Genomic DNA, 14,892 nt, shown 5'->3' with positions numbered 1-14,892 from the left:
AGGCGGCTTTACGTTAGCATTAGCGCTGTCACTAAGCTTTTTTAAACCCTCCAAATGTCTTTTTTATGGTATATTTGATGTCATCGTGTTTGGTTTGGTGTCGGTAAACGGGCAAAAGCAGAATCGATGCGGCACCGCAGAGAGCAGGAGTTGTCAGAAGTCAAAGTGGAGGGAAGTGACTGCAGATCACAGGATGTGATCAATGTCTCTGGACAAAGAGTGTGCTTAGTGTCATGAATTACCTCATATCCTTCATGGGCCGGGTTGGGCCGGGTTGGGCTGGGCTGAGCCCGGCGCTGATGACTCTGTCGCTTCTCAGCAAGGTCAGGACTCATCGGTGGGAGGGTGCGTTTGTTGTCTGCTCTCTCCTGGCTCTCCTCCTGCTTCTCTTTGCTCCTTCCCTCTCGGATGCGTCAGTCCATCAATGATTGATGTCTTCCCGCAGGACTCGACTCATCTTTCACCTGGAGCCTGTCTCACAGCTGCTCGGCACCAGGCCCGCTCGCGGTCTCGCGACAGCGTTGAGCTGTGTGGTTTTTCCTTTCTGTGTTTTTCCTGAAAGTCCAAAACCTGATTCATCTGCATCCAGTGGTTCTCTTTCTACTGAGTTTCTTCCTAAGTTTGTTTGTTTTTCTTTTGTTACGGAGAGAGGGAAGGTTTGGGAGTGACAGATCAGTCCAGATGCTATTTTGTATGAGAATCGGTGCTTTCATTCGCCGTGCCCCACCCTTTATTGCCGTTCCCCGGAGCACGGGAATAAAAAAAAGCTACTTTTTTAGCTGCAGAGGCTGTAATTCCATGTTGTCAGGGCCCATTGTACTGCAGAAGCTGCATCTGCTCTCGCCCTCCATTGTCTATTGTCGACGTGGGAGCAGCAGCCTCAACGGGCACAATTATGCATCTTCGCAAACAAGCGAAACTGCATTTCACTGCTACCAATGGATCAGCGTTTTCTGAAAGCCAAAGGAGAGGGAAGACTGCATAAATACGTTTATCTTCCTTAGCAACAGACCTCGGAGCTTTTCCGCTAATACTCAGTGCCCACGGTGACACCTTGGTGGAAAACGAGCGGGTCCGGCTTAGCAGTGGCATCTCTCCGCTTGTTTGGCCTTGGCTCTTGGTTGGAAGAGGAGATTATACTTGCAGGAAGTTTTTCTCCTTCTAGCACAACAGATCTGTCTGTAGAGACACCAGCATAGATTCTGGATTGGACTGTATCTTTGAATTAAAAGAAGCAACAAGGAAATCATTTGGAGGACGGCAGACTGTGAAATGCTTCAATCTGAAACAGCGAAACATTGTCATTACGAAATGGCTGAGCTCTGGGAAATTTAAGTTTCATTATATTAACATCTGAACATGACACCGCAGAGTATTCACACCCCTTGAAATGTTTCTGCATTTCCAAATTTAAGTGATGGATGAACACAGGATTTAAAAGTGGTAGAAAAAGAAAACTTTTAACATGTTTTTAACAAATTAAAATATGAAAAAATGTTGTATGCACGTATAAATACTTAAAGGGGCAGAATTATGTATTTTCCAGCCACATAATATAATTTTATAACACTAGCATGCTGGATTTAACTATTTTACCTTCAGTTATTGTAAAAATGATGTATATATCAAATATGACTTAAAAAATTTACTCTGCAAGATAACGCCTTGAAATTGGGCCTCTGTCTCTTTAAAACACCTGCTGTTTCTGAAACTCCACCTTCAGGCAGTCAGCACAACACGGCTCCTCTATTCACCCTTTGACAACATTTCTACCAGCATTGCACTGAGAAGTAGCTCCTATAATGAGCTCAGCAGATACACAGTTCCACCAGGTGTTTGCTAATTGCTGCTGGCTAGTCTGAAGGAGCTGAGTGGGAAAGTGGAGGGCTGCTCTGTGAGGCGGAAGCTCCCAAAGTTGGAAACTGCAGCTCCGAGAAGGCCGCCTTCGAAAGGATTTGTACCTCGACTACCTCGTTCCGTGAGGTAGATTTATTGTAGTTTTATTAAATTGACTTGCTATTAAACAGAACTCTCGTCTGGTTCTATCATTCTGTTTAAGTCACTCCAAGAAACTGTCCAATGCCCGATGGAAAAGAAAAACACTCAGCAAACTTGAAAGTTGAGATAATTATAGAAGAATTAAGCTTTCTCAAGAGTGACTTAGAATTAAAAATGTGACTTTCCTTTCTGGAACTCATCAAAAGGCGCGCGTCCGAGCTCTAAGCAGCCGGTGGTCCTGAATCCAACGCTTCCTGGAAAAATGGCCCAATCCTCCGAGTCCGGTGGGGAGGAAATGTTCTCCTGTGGCCGCTCTCAGTTCTCAGAAACTTGTAAGCCAAACAGATAAGAGAATCGCTGCAGCACAGCTTCACGCTCCCACAGCGCATGTCCTTCCGATGTGCTGTTTTCAATTCACGTTCCACCTCTAGCTTCAGAGTGTGGCTCTTCTCAGGGGGTTGTGGGAAAGGAGGTGAAATGCTTCCCAAAGGATCACTCCGGCTCTCCTGTCGGCCAGTTTCACATTCTGCAGAGTCTCAAGTGGACAACGTTGCAGCTGATTTTATAAGTTGGCTAAAATGTTGCAATGCCCAATGCCTGAGTGTAGTATGTTTTGGTGTATGCTTTTTTTTTATTATTTTGGTCTTTTTTCTTTCATAATTCAGCCTCTCTGCTCCTGTACTTTAAAAAAATATATACTATGATTAAGCTCACAAACAGCTTCCCTTTTTTATCATTTAAAACATTTCGGAGCATCTTGAGAAACACGGTTGTAAAATGTCCTGGCTTTCAAAGGCTGATGCCAGGTAAAGGTCCTTCCTCGTGTGCTCAGTTGTGCAGAAAGACTTTTGTTTTTTAACGTGGAAGTAAGGAGAACGGCTCTGAGAACATCCACTTCTTGTCAAACACAAATTCAACACACATTCCTTCCTGTCCCACCGAAACATGTTTCACTGTGCTAAGGAGCTGACCAAACAATGTAGCGTTTAAAGACGTATTTCCCGACGTATTGAGAAATAATATGTTTCCATGGCCAAACTCTTTGAGGATTTTGTATTTAAAAAAAAACAAAAAACAGAACAGAACATAAACACCGACTGTAAGAACTTTGCCTGAACTTTGCAATCTAGAAACGCAACAATGTTCACAATCTGTTCCCAGGAAGCTGGCCTCATCAAAGAAAAGATGGCTGACATCACAGGGATGCCATCCGTGGCACTAACGATGACCCAGCCACATCACCCTCCCTTTGCTAGTGTGTGTGTGTGGGTGTGGGTGTGTGTGTGTGTGTGTGCGGGCGTGTGTGTGTGTGTTGGGGGGGTAATCTTCCCCTGATCCGATACACAAAGCTTGACGGTGCCTTGAAAAAAAAAAGGTGCTAACACATTCCACTGATTATCTGCCTCATGCCGTACTCTCATGACACGGTCACAGTTTCAACAAACATGGGGAGGAAAAAAAACAACATATTTTTGTAAAAGTTACACACTGCACCTTTAAAGGCCCCTCCTGATATTGTCCCCACAGCTGAGACAAAAACATTAACCATCAACGAAATGAGGAGAACAGTGAATTCCTCGTGGTGGTGGAGTAGCATCCTTCTTCTTGTTTGTCAGTAAAGAAAACCCACAGACGGGAAAACGGGTTCAGATTTTCCGGCACTTTTTAACCAAAGAGGAATTAATCAGCCCTCAAAATTGATTCGTTCAGTCACTCTCTCATTTAAAAGCGGTCGATTCGGGCCCCTCTGCGGCCCCGCTGAACTGTGTAAAGCGCGCCGCGTCTACGACAATATTAGCTGTCACCGACAGGAATGCTTTCGTCAGCTTCTCCCGCTTCCCTCATGCTCCCATCATGCCATCAGTCTTGCGGATGGCGGGCTGCCAAGCTGATTAATTGGCTGGCTGGCTGGTTGGCCGGCCCGAGTGCTTTCTGAAGAGGGACGGCGCAGGCTGCACCCGCTGTCGCTTTCAGGAACCAATGTACTGTTTAGCTGACCTCTGACCCAGGCGATCGGCCGGATTGATCCAGGCCGTTGCGTCGACGAGCGTCTTAAATTAACGAGGCGTTCTGCGGCCTGCTCGTCTTCCATATGTCTTCCTGAAAATATGGAGATCTACGTGTTCAAGCTTTTGAAATGAAATTTGACGTGGAATTGTTACTGATGAATAAACACAAACTGTAGCTTTAGGCAAATATGTCGCTGAACGTTTGGTTTTTCCATGAAGATAAATTTGTATCTGTGAGTCTAAACAGGTCGCAGGTAAATTCGATAAATCCTTTTCAATGCTATTATACCTGCTATTATTATACATGCACATGTCGTTTGTTGTTGCGGTTTCTTTGTTTGTTTGTTTTTTTTTCTCTTTCTGCAGATTTAGAGGCAGACCTCTAGGGTGTCGACTTCCTCTTTGCTGTTTTGTCTCCTTTCCATTTAAGCCTTTTCTCCTTTATTTTTCACCTCTGTCTGCACTGCATTTGAAAAACCCCAAAGCAATCTCTAGTAAAGTCTCATACAGATATTAAATTTGAGCGTCACGGCAAAAGCCATGGTGCCAATTCTGAGTGCCGCAACGCTGGGATACGCTTAAAGAAAAAAACAAACAAACAACAACAACAAAGGTCCGTGTTGTCATTAATGAAATTTAACCTGTTGGGAACCGTGTGACAGAATGATGAGAAGTAGAGCTAAATACAGGGCAACGCTAGAAATTCACCTGTAAATGGTATTCAGAAAGGCGGACGCCAACACAAGCCACACTTTTCAGATTCTTATCTGCAGCGCACGTTGAGATTAAGGAGGTAAATTGTCTGACAGAGGAGGGCAGTCTGAAAACGAATGATTAGCGCTGAAGTAAAGAAAGAAAAGAAAAGTAAGGAAAGAAGGTAAGAAAGAAAAGTTGGAAAAGAAGAAAGGCAGAAGCAAATTTTAAAAAAGAAAAGATTTCCAAAGTTTTACAGTTAAAAACGACACTATATACTTTACTTTGCATGTACTTTTGTATTTGCTAATTGCCAGAATATTAAGCAAAAATTACTCTATTCTTCTAATTCAGACGTTTTAAAGATTTCCATTTGTACTGGGAAGAAAGGCTCGACTTCCACCAAAGTTTTGTGTACATGATGAGCATTTCTCAAAAAAAAAAAAAAGTGCCAAGTATCGTGAATTAAAAAATACAACTGCAGATTGACCCTTTCAATATTTTGAAAGGGTCAATCCAACCTCTGATCACATTAAAGTGCCATTAGGCATAACTAGTTAGGCTTATTTTCAATCCCACAAAAATGTGGAAGGAGGAGAAAAGTTGTAAATGGAAAACGTGATGAAAATATGAAAAAAACAAAAACAATCATTGGAAAAATTCAGAAACCAGGAGGGCTGAAAATAACCTGGAGGCAGTGTTGGCATCGTTACTTTGTAAAAGTAACTTTAATCGGATTACTGATTACTCCTTCAAAAAGTAACTTAGATTACTGACTACTTGATTTGGAAAGTAACTAAGTTACATTAAAAGTAGCTTTTTTTTAGTTACGGTACTTGCTGAATGTATTACCTAATCAATAATACAATACCATTAATTGTGCCTTTCGTATTTAATTTCAATACATCAGAAATGTGCCAGTTTTAACAAACCATAGATAAAGCATGTTTTTATTGTATTTACTCTCTGTAACATAGTTTAGACTTAGATATGTGATTCGATGCATCATAATTTCAGGGATGGAAACATCTTGTCTCCTGTCCTAACATAGCATGAACTTCTCTTTTTTGCCACTAGAGGCATTTATTTTGAAAGAAATCCAAAGAAAGGGGATGGGACGAAGGTGGGTGGGGTGGACATGCAACCAAGGAGCCATGTAGCATTGTTGAAGTCAAGATCACCCAACCTGAGACCAAGTCAAGACCAAGACCAGCGTCCTGCGCTACATGACAATAACATTTAGTGCACTATCAAAATTGCTTCTCAAGTTCATCGGACAGATCCATATTCCCATAAAAAAAACCTAGATATTAGATAAAGATAAATATTAGATATTAGATAGAGCTGAAATAAATGTAACAAGTATCATTATAGATTCGAACTCTGCGTTCTTGTTTTATTTATTCACCAATTAAATAAATCTACATATATTTTTAAATTAAATTAAAAATAATGACAGCTACTGCAGTTTACGCAGAGCATTACAAGAACAAAGGACTATAGGACTTAGTAAAAATCCGTCCAGAAGAATCGGATCGTTTGTGAATGTTATATCACTACACAGTAGACCAGTGACGTGCGGTGAGGTTCATATCTGGCGAGGCACTGACTTAATCATAATCAGAGTTACAAATATAGACCCCTGCATGTTACTGTTTATATAAGGAAATGTGCGGACAAAGGTGGAGGGCTAAAAGACAACATGTCATCTGTAGCCGCGCTGCCGGTGTAGAATAATTCCGTTAACTAATTAATTTCCACAGCAAAGAGAGAACCCGATAAAGTACAACTAAAAACCATTTCTTTCTCGCAGCTACGCGCAGACTCGTTGCCATAGAAACTGACAATGGTACAAATAATAATAAAAAAAAAACGCTCAAATATTTCCCATACAAAGAGCAGAACATTCAATCTGTTGCAGTCGTATGGTTTTAGGCTTAATATTTATTTTGCGATTATCAAGAACTGATAGCTGTGGTAACAGAAGAAAACCATAAATATATGGCTACACTTAACTTTACTGGATGGATCGCTGTTACTGTCTCTTACTCTGCGCCCCCTAGAGGCCTTTGTTGGAAATTTTGGTTTTTGGAAGGCTGCGACAAAACTTATGCATCCCATTTAAAAAGTGTATCGTAGAAAGAAACACAATGTTCAGTACAGGTAAGGATGCAAGTTATTAATTAATGAGTTAATCTAAAGTTGATTAGATTAAAACAGAAAATTATGGCTATGGTCAAAGTGCAAGAATAAAAACACTGAAAAAAATACCTCTTTGGATGAACATAAAAAAATCATGGAAAGGTTTTCCACCTGATTACTTTGCTTTATTTCAGCACCATGTAATTCTGTTACTCCTATTTAAAGCAAATGTGTTAGGTCAACTTAATTTATTAAGGTTATTCTAATTTAAATAAAATGAATTGGCTCAACTTATTTTATTAAGTTGATCCAACTCATGAAAATTAAGTTAGCTCAACAAACGTGCTTCATGCTGAAAGAAAGCTATTTAATCGTGTAGAAATCCTTTCCATGATTTAATTACGTTAATTCAAAGACATTTTTTAAAAAAGTCAAAGACTTTTTTTTTACAGTTCTTAAATTTTTACAGTTCTTAAATGCACTGTATCAGTCCATTTAAGAACTGCACTGTTTCCATCCATCCATCCATCCATCCATCCATCCACTTCAGATCACAGGGGTAGCAGCCTATGTAAGGAGGTCCAGATTCCCTCTCCACAGCCTCTTGGTCCAGGAGTTCCCAGATCAGCTGAGAAACCTCCATAGTGTCCTGGGTCTTCCCCTTGGCCTTCTCCCGGTGGGATGTGCCTGAAACACCTCACCAGGGAGGCGTCCAGGAGGCATCCTGACCAGATGGTCTCCAAATCCGAGACCATGGCCTCGGATTTGGAGGCACTGATCCTCATCCCGGCTGCTTCACACTCGGCTGCGAATCGCTCCAGTGAAAGCTGTAGATCACGACCTGATGAAGGCAGTAGGACCACATCTTCTGCAAAAAGCAGAGATGCGATCCTAAGGCCACCAGATCGGATCCCCTCAACGCCTTGGCTGTGCCTAAAAATTCTGTCAATAAAAGTATTGAATAGAATTAGTGACAAACAGCCTTGGCGGAGTCCAGCTCTCACTGGAAACGAGCCCGAGTTGCTGCCGGCAATGAGGACCAGACTCTGGAAGTACAGGGAGCATCTGTAGCCCAGGATCAGATCACCAAGGTCCCCACTTTCTGCTGCCATCCTTTTGATTTTGCACCCCAACAGTTTGTCTCTCCCACAGGTGGTGAGTCCATGTGAAGAGGGAATCCTGTCTCCTCTTCGACTGTGCCCTGCTGGGCTCCATGGGTTAAAGCCCAGCCCCAAGGTGTATACGCCTCTTGTATGCGACATTCACAAACGCACCTCATGATATTCTGTTGAGGGAACTTTACCGTTCTCATCTGCCTCCAGGTTGACTATTTTTTTCTCCCCTCAAATTTTCCAGGGCTTCCTGCCTCCCGCTATAACTGGGGGTCTTCCAGGGTTCCTCTGGCTCGGGGACTCTGGCTTAAACTGTGTTGATGAGTTGCCTGTAAAATCTGGCATCAACTTGCCCTCACCCAAACGCAAAGTTCTTTGATTAGAAGATAACTTTGGTTTGGGTGGCTGGAGGTTTTGATCAAAGGGTGGCAAATATGTAATTTTTCTATTAGTTAATGGCTTTATGTTGCTTTCAACATCCAGTCTCACCACAGCAATGTCATCCTGTTTGTTATTTATGGATTTCTTCACATCCTCTTGGTCTCAGTGACTGCTGCTCTTCTGGCCGTACACAGTTGGTCTTTGAGTCCTTTTATTCGATTTAGATCTTTTCGCCTGTTTTCCATTAGTACGGTTACCTCAGCATTTAAAGCCATGTTGTCTCTTTTCGTCTGTCTCCAATCCGCCGCAGTAGGTTCAAAACTTTTTTTTTTGTATCGCAGCCTCTCTTTTTACCTTTGAGGGCGAGGGTTGTCTCTGTGCCTTCTCATACATGAGTTCATTGAGATGTTGATTTGTTTTCTTTAGGCATTCTTGTAAAACCCTGTTTTTCTGTTTTTCCTGAGCCAGTGCATCAAAATCAAGCTTGGCTTCAAACGCAACGCTTGTCTTTTCGACTGCTTCCTCCATTGGCGTTTTGGAAAGTTTTTTAATCAGATCTTTGTTTTCATTGTCTGCCTCCATCAACTTCTTCTCCAGATCTTTTATGGTGCTCTCCAGAAGTTTGGACTTCTCTTTCTCTTTCAAAACTTCATTGTTTGTTAAGCTGATGTCATTGACCTTCCTGGACAATTCGATCTCACGTTGCTTCATTTCATGTTCTTTCTTTTCTGACTTCAGTCTGTAGGCCGCGAATTCTGCTGTCACTTGCCTTTTTTCTTCTATTGTCCTTTCAGTCTGAAGTTTTGATTCCTTCTCCTGGTTTTTGAGAGCGTTTTGAAGATCTTTTACTTTGCTTTTGTAACCTACAAGCAAGGTAACCAATTTCTCTCTAGACATTTGTCTAATTTGAGATTGTGTCAACAAATCCGTATTAAATGACGACATTTTGATTGACTTTCACAAAAGCTGCGAAAAAAATGTAACGTTAAGTCCAATATCCACCGTCTGTCCTGCTGCTGCTGCTGTTTGCGAACTGCCAGTTTGATTCAGATGCAGGATATTCAAGGCGTCTGTCTCTTATGACATCATAACACTTTGACATCATCAGATTCCATCAGTGGACAAATCTAATGTATGCAATGTTGCTAGGCAACAGCAAAGCCAGCTCACTTTCCAGCCTCCTGGGAGGCTTATATATATATATATATAGATATATATATATATCTATATATATAGATATATATATATATACTTCTCACCCACCAGGTGGTGATTCTTCTTCCTCTTAGCTCGGGTCCTCTACCAGAGGCCTGGGAGCTTGAGGGTTCTCAGTATCTTGGCTGTGCCTAGGACTGCACATTTCTGGACTGAGATGTCTGATGTTGTTCCTGGGATCTGTTGTAGCCACTGTTCCAGTTTGGGGTGACTGCCCGAGGGTACCACTGTGGTCTTCACCTTCCAGGCCCTCTCCAGTTCCTCCCTTAGGCCCTGGTATTTCTCTAGTTTCTCATGCTCCTTTTTCCTGATGTTGCAGTCACTTGGTATTGCCACATCCACCACAACGGCTTTCCTCTGTTGTTTATCCACCACGACTATGTCTGGTTGGTTCGCCCTCACCATTTTGTCTGTCTGGATCTGGAAGTCCCACAGGATCTTAGCTCGGTCATTCTCCACTACCTTCGGGGGTGTTTCCCACTTTGATCTTGGGGTTCCAGTCCATATTCTGCACAGATGTTTCTGTACACTATGCCTGCCACTTGGTTGTGTCGTTCCATGTATTCTTTCCCTGCCAGTATCTTGCACCCTGCTGTTATGTGTTGGACTGTCTCAGGGGCCTCCTTGCACAACCTACACCTTGATGTAGGTTGTGCAATATATATATATATATATATATATATATATATATATATATATATATATATATATATATATAGATAGATAGATCTATATAGATTTATATCTATATATATATATATATATATATATAGATAGATCTATATAGATATATATCTATATATATATATATATATATATATATATATATATATAGATATCTATATATATATATATAGATATATATATAGATATATATATATATATATCTATATATATATATTTATATATATATATATATATATATATATATAGATATATAGTACAGACCTGACATTTTTTTGTATTTCATTTGTAGCAGTACCATTATTTAAATATTTAACATAAATGTTCTGAATATTTGTATTGCTATGTAGAACAAAGTTGTTTATCATAAATTCTACATTTTTACTTGCTCAATGCAGATCAACTGCTATGGGCTTCTTTGGGTTCAGATAAATCAAGAATTATTAAAAATGTTTAAAGATGCTCATTTAACATTGAGGTTAAATCCTCAAAACGCCAAAGCTAATTAGCAACAACATGACAAAAGTTAGATTTTTGTACCAGCTCCTTGTCAAGACCAGGTGACCATGATTGAGTTTAGGATCTACTTCCGTCAAGCTGGACCTCAGTCCATAGGAAACTGGACTTCTCCCTGTTTTCACATTGCGATGGAAAAGACAACTTAAGCTGAGTTCTCACCACGGGTAAATCAGATCCAAAGCCGACTTTCAAATCGCTCTCTGAACAGCCAAATTGCGAATTTTTTCACCCTCCCAAAAAAAGTGATTTGTCACTTCCATATGTGGTCCAAAATCTGATACATATCAGATAGTTTTCAAATTTCAGTAGTCTTAACAGTCCCTTCACATTTTATCCGACTTTTACAGAATTTAGTTGAGATGTCATAATTCTGCTCTAAAAGTCAGTGTTAACTTCCTCCTTCTGTTTACAACCTTGTGACAACACTGTCGACTTCAACCGCTCCATAACTTTAAAATCGATCCACAGACGGCGGCATCCATTCGAGAACTGAGGTGATCTGAGAACGTCTCAAGAACTGATAGCTGTGTGTGTTTGTTTCCCCTCACTTCCCAGTTGCTGTGCACTTTGTTCTGCATTCACGTCAAATCCCAATGAAACGACGATGTAAGAGGAAAAATACAATAAATAAATAAATACAGGCAGTATCAATATCTGCAAGGCTTCTGTTTGCAAGACTTTGACTTAAACAGGAATCCCTTGCAAGTAGCATCAGCTCATTGCCTGTAGACTTTTGAACACTTGGAGAGGCTTCTGTTGTTTTTAAAAGATCAGTCAGCCAGCTGGAAATGGACGAAAGAAGACCCGACGGAGAAGATCACCTTGTTCTCATAAAGCCTAAATGCAGCACTTCTTTGAATTACGACACAATACCTGTTTCTATTTGCATATCAGGATGATTTGTGTCTGGAATGCAAAACCTACTTTTCCTTATAGTTCAGTCTCCTTTATCAGTGTGTAAACTTGGTAGTTACTGCATGCAAACTGGGTTTAAACAAACAAACAAAAAAAAAACATTTTATGTCAATCTCCAAACAGCATCAGTTTTGAAAAGCAGTTAATCAAAAAACAAATTTCATAGTCCAAGTCTTATTACGAACCCCTTCCAGCATTAAGCTGTTTGTTTCGCGAGAAGCTTTGCTGCAGAGCAAGAGCTTCAGGCCGCACCTGCTTTTTCTTATTCTTCTTCCTCCTGCAAGTCTGAAGAGGCCCTTGACCGGAGAGTCAAGGAGATCTCGTTAAGGAACAGAACATTTCGTCCCGGCGAAGTGAAAGCCAAACATTTGCGCTCTGAGAACAGTCTCCTGCCAGACAGAACCGGGCAATTAAAGCTGATGAGCTTCAGCCGACATGACAAAGTCAAAACCGCTTTCCCCCGCACTTTGATTAAAACGGAGCAGGAGATAGCAGGCCCTCTTGGTCCGCTTGCATCATCGCTGTGTTGATGTTAAAGGTGAACGGGAACAAGGAGCCCCAAACAACAGCTGTGGAGATAAAAACGCATTTGCTTCAAAGCTAACAAAACTCGTTTTTTTCTTTCTATAGATTCCTTCCACTTCGGATGGAGGAAACGGGAGTTATGAACACCTGATAGCAGGTAACAATATGCGTTTGTTGTTGTGTGCTGGGCACGTAATCAGTTTTATGTGTAATTATAATGCTTTTATAAGTGCATAATTATTACACATGTAGTCATGGGTGTAATGTAGCTATTTTCCTGAATGATGGAGCTCCTCGTTGCGTCCTGGTTGACTCTAAAATGTGTTGCCACAATAAAATACATGCGTTTTAGGGCTTTTTTCCCCACATCTGTGACAGCATTGCTAATAAATTTTGTCAGTGTCTGAGCACCAGCGAAGAGCCTGATAATCAGAAAAAACCCGATAACACTTTATTTGAAGGGGTGTGCACAACACTGACACAACACTCTCACAAACACAACACCTGTTATGAGCGCGAAGGAGTCCTCATGAGTATTTATGACTGTTGACATGAAGCGTCATTCGGTAAATAATTACATTTTTAACACAAAGTTGACACTTTTAATGCACATTTTAGTAGAACTTTGTGTTTAAAGGGTAATTTGTGAGAATTTGAGTTTTCTTTGTGTTCATTTTGGATTCTGTATCTCCATGTTGTCCCGTTTACTCCTTGATTGGTTACACCTGTGCCTTGTTTCCCCTGATTGTCTCCATGTGTATTTAATCCTGCCTGTGCTCCTTGTTCCTTGTAGGGTCCTCGTCTCGTCTGCCTTCTTGTTGCCCGTTCCTGTCGTTGTTATACCAGTTGCTACCAGAGGTTAAACGTATTTTCACCAAACCCAAACACTCAGCTTCTCCTGCCTGCAAAGCACCGACAGCGGCTACAGATTGAGCGAAGAAGGTAATGCAGTTGCATTTTGTTGTGCAAACGTAAACTACCACAGCATTCTCTACAGAGTCCTCGTGTTTTCCTCTGCCGCACTTAAACGCTGTTGATCGTCAAATTAATGTAGTTGGTAGAAAAAGAATCAGAGTGAAGGAAAAACAATGTAGACTTTTAAACCAATGTTTCATTTATTAAAAGGGTAGAAAAAGTCCAATCTTTAACCCGCCAGAGATGATCCTCACATTGTGGGCTGCAGATCCTTTATGAAGTGCAACGTCCCATAGGAGCAGCTGGTCATCGTCTACGCTGCCAATTATCCAGTCTGTCCGGTTCCCGTCCGTCGCCGTGTGGTTTGGCTCGTTCCACAAAACGTGACGTGTTTGTTTAGGTGATTGTTTTTGTATATGTATATATATTTTTTATTTAAATTGTAAGAAACACATTTTTTAACTCATCAAAAGCAATTATTCCACACTTGTATCCCAGTGTGCAATAATTATCATAGACAAGTTAACTTTCCGGTTAATTCCAGCTAATTTTCTCAATCTGCTGGAAACAGAAATGTCTGAACTACAGTAGAAGTAAGTATCTTACAACAGAAACTAAATCTGTCCTCCTCAGCCTATAAATTCCACCTGGTTTGCTCTATTTCCAACCAGACCTAACGTCGTTGACTGGAGCTACATTGTCACACTGCGCTGGTAATTTATTGCACTCAGTCCCTATTGTCCAACACAGGACACAGCCATTTCCATTTTAAAAAGCCCACTTGCTGTTGGACAAGATTTTCTCTTTCAGACCAAAAAAAAAAAAAAGAAAAAACCCAGTTGAACCTCCGCAGAGTTCTGTTTTCACCCGCTGCTCTGCATGCAGAGTGAGGTCAGCGCGGCTTCTTCTCTGTTCGAGTGGGGAAAAAAAAGAAGAAAAGTGGGGGATGCATGTGCATGCACCTTTCTACTCGGCAGCACCTAGCAGTGAATCCTCCATCAGCTGCGTGAGGTGGGGACAGAAGTCACTGTGTGTCCCAGAGAGCGAGGCAGCGAGCGAGAAAGATGCCTGGCTGGCCGTAAGGTTGCCACAGCAACAGCGAACATTGCAGGCATAGTTGTGAAAAAAGAGGGGAGGCTTTGTGGTGGCAGCAGAGCGGAGGGGTTGGTCTTGGCTGATTGGGATAACGGAGACGCCAGCGGACACCTTTTGTGAATTAAGATAGAAACGTACCAGTTTGAAGGAGGGGGAAAAAAAGATAGAAAAACACTAAATCAAACCACAATTAACGCTTTCTTTCTTTAGGGAACACCACATCATGGGCGCGTCAAATGATTTTACAGTGTCCAAACAGCAATAAGTGGCTGCTTTCATGGTTTCTTGTTGGGTTTTTTTCTCGTTTCGCATGGCGTGTTACGACCCGTGGAAAACGAGCCCAAATGGCGAAGTGCATTTTCGGAAAGATGAATGAACGCGAGGAGGAATGTGTGTCAAGGGCGAGAGAGTCCCTGGATGTGGTGCTGGATGGGGAGTGCGTAGAAACTAAGTGGAGACACATAAGGCCCCATTTCTTTGACAACGAGTCCACAGGGAGCACCTGCAACCAGCAGCTGAAAAATAAATAAATAAATAGATCAGCTGATCCTCCTCTTTCCAGGGGACCGAAAGCGGCCTCTTTGTGCAGCACGTCGGAGACGTTTGTTTCCTGTTTAGCGCGGTGCTTGAAAGGACAAGCTGAAAAAGATACTAACTACAGTGCTTTGTAAAAACACGTCCCCCCGTTT

General features: G+C 41.5%; 1 protein-coding gene and 1 long non-coding RNA gene across 3 annotated transcripts in view; one reads left to right on the top strand and one right to left on the bottom strand.

Annotated features, from left to right (window-relative positions):
* Positions 1 to 242: 242 nt before the first annotated feature.
* LOC122845641 lies at positions 243 to 1,463 on the bottom strand. The gene is made up of 2 exons (XR_006373096.1): positions 1,054 to 1,463; positions 243 to 953 (listed from the first exon to the last, which is right to left on the bottom strand). It is a non-coding gene; the product is annotated as an uncharacterized LOC122845641 (long non-coding RNA).
* A 10,657-nt stretch (positions 1,464 to 12,120) lies between these two features.
* The window catches only part of LOC122823100 (semaphorin-4B-like), a 73,975-nt gene continuing 71,203 nt past the window's right edge, over positions 12,121 to 14,892 (top strand). The window contains exons 1-2 of one of the 2 annotated variants that reach the window (XM_044102398.1): positions 12,121 to 12,206; positions 12,299 to 12,350. The gene's annotated coding sequence lies outside the window, so the exon portion shown is untranslated. Of the gene's footprint in view, positions 12,207 to 12,298; positions 12,351 to 13,004; positions 13,136 to 14,892 lie in introns of those variants that run through there. The other variant, XM_044102389.1, reaches the window with a different exon arrangement.

The sequence above is a fragment of the Gambusia affinis genome, linkage group LG02, assembly GCF_019740435.1.
Source record: "Gambusia affinis linkage group LG02, SWU_Gaff_1.0, whole genome shotgun sequence".
NCBI lineage: Eukaryota > Metazoa > Chordata > Actinopteri > Cyprinodontiformes > Poeciliidae > Gambusia > Gambusia affinis.
Note: the sequence above shows the minus strand (reverse complement) of the source record. Positions and strands in the feature narration are given on the sequence as shown.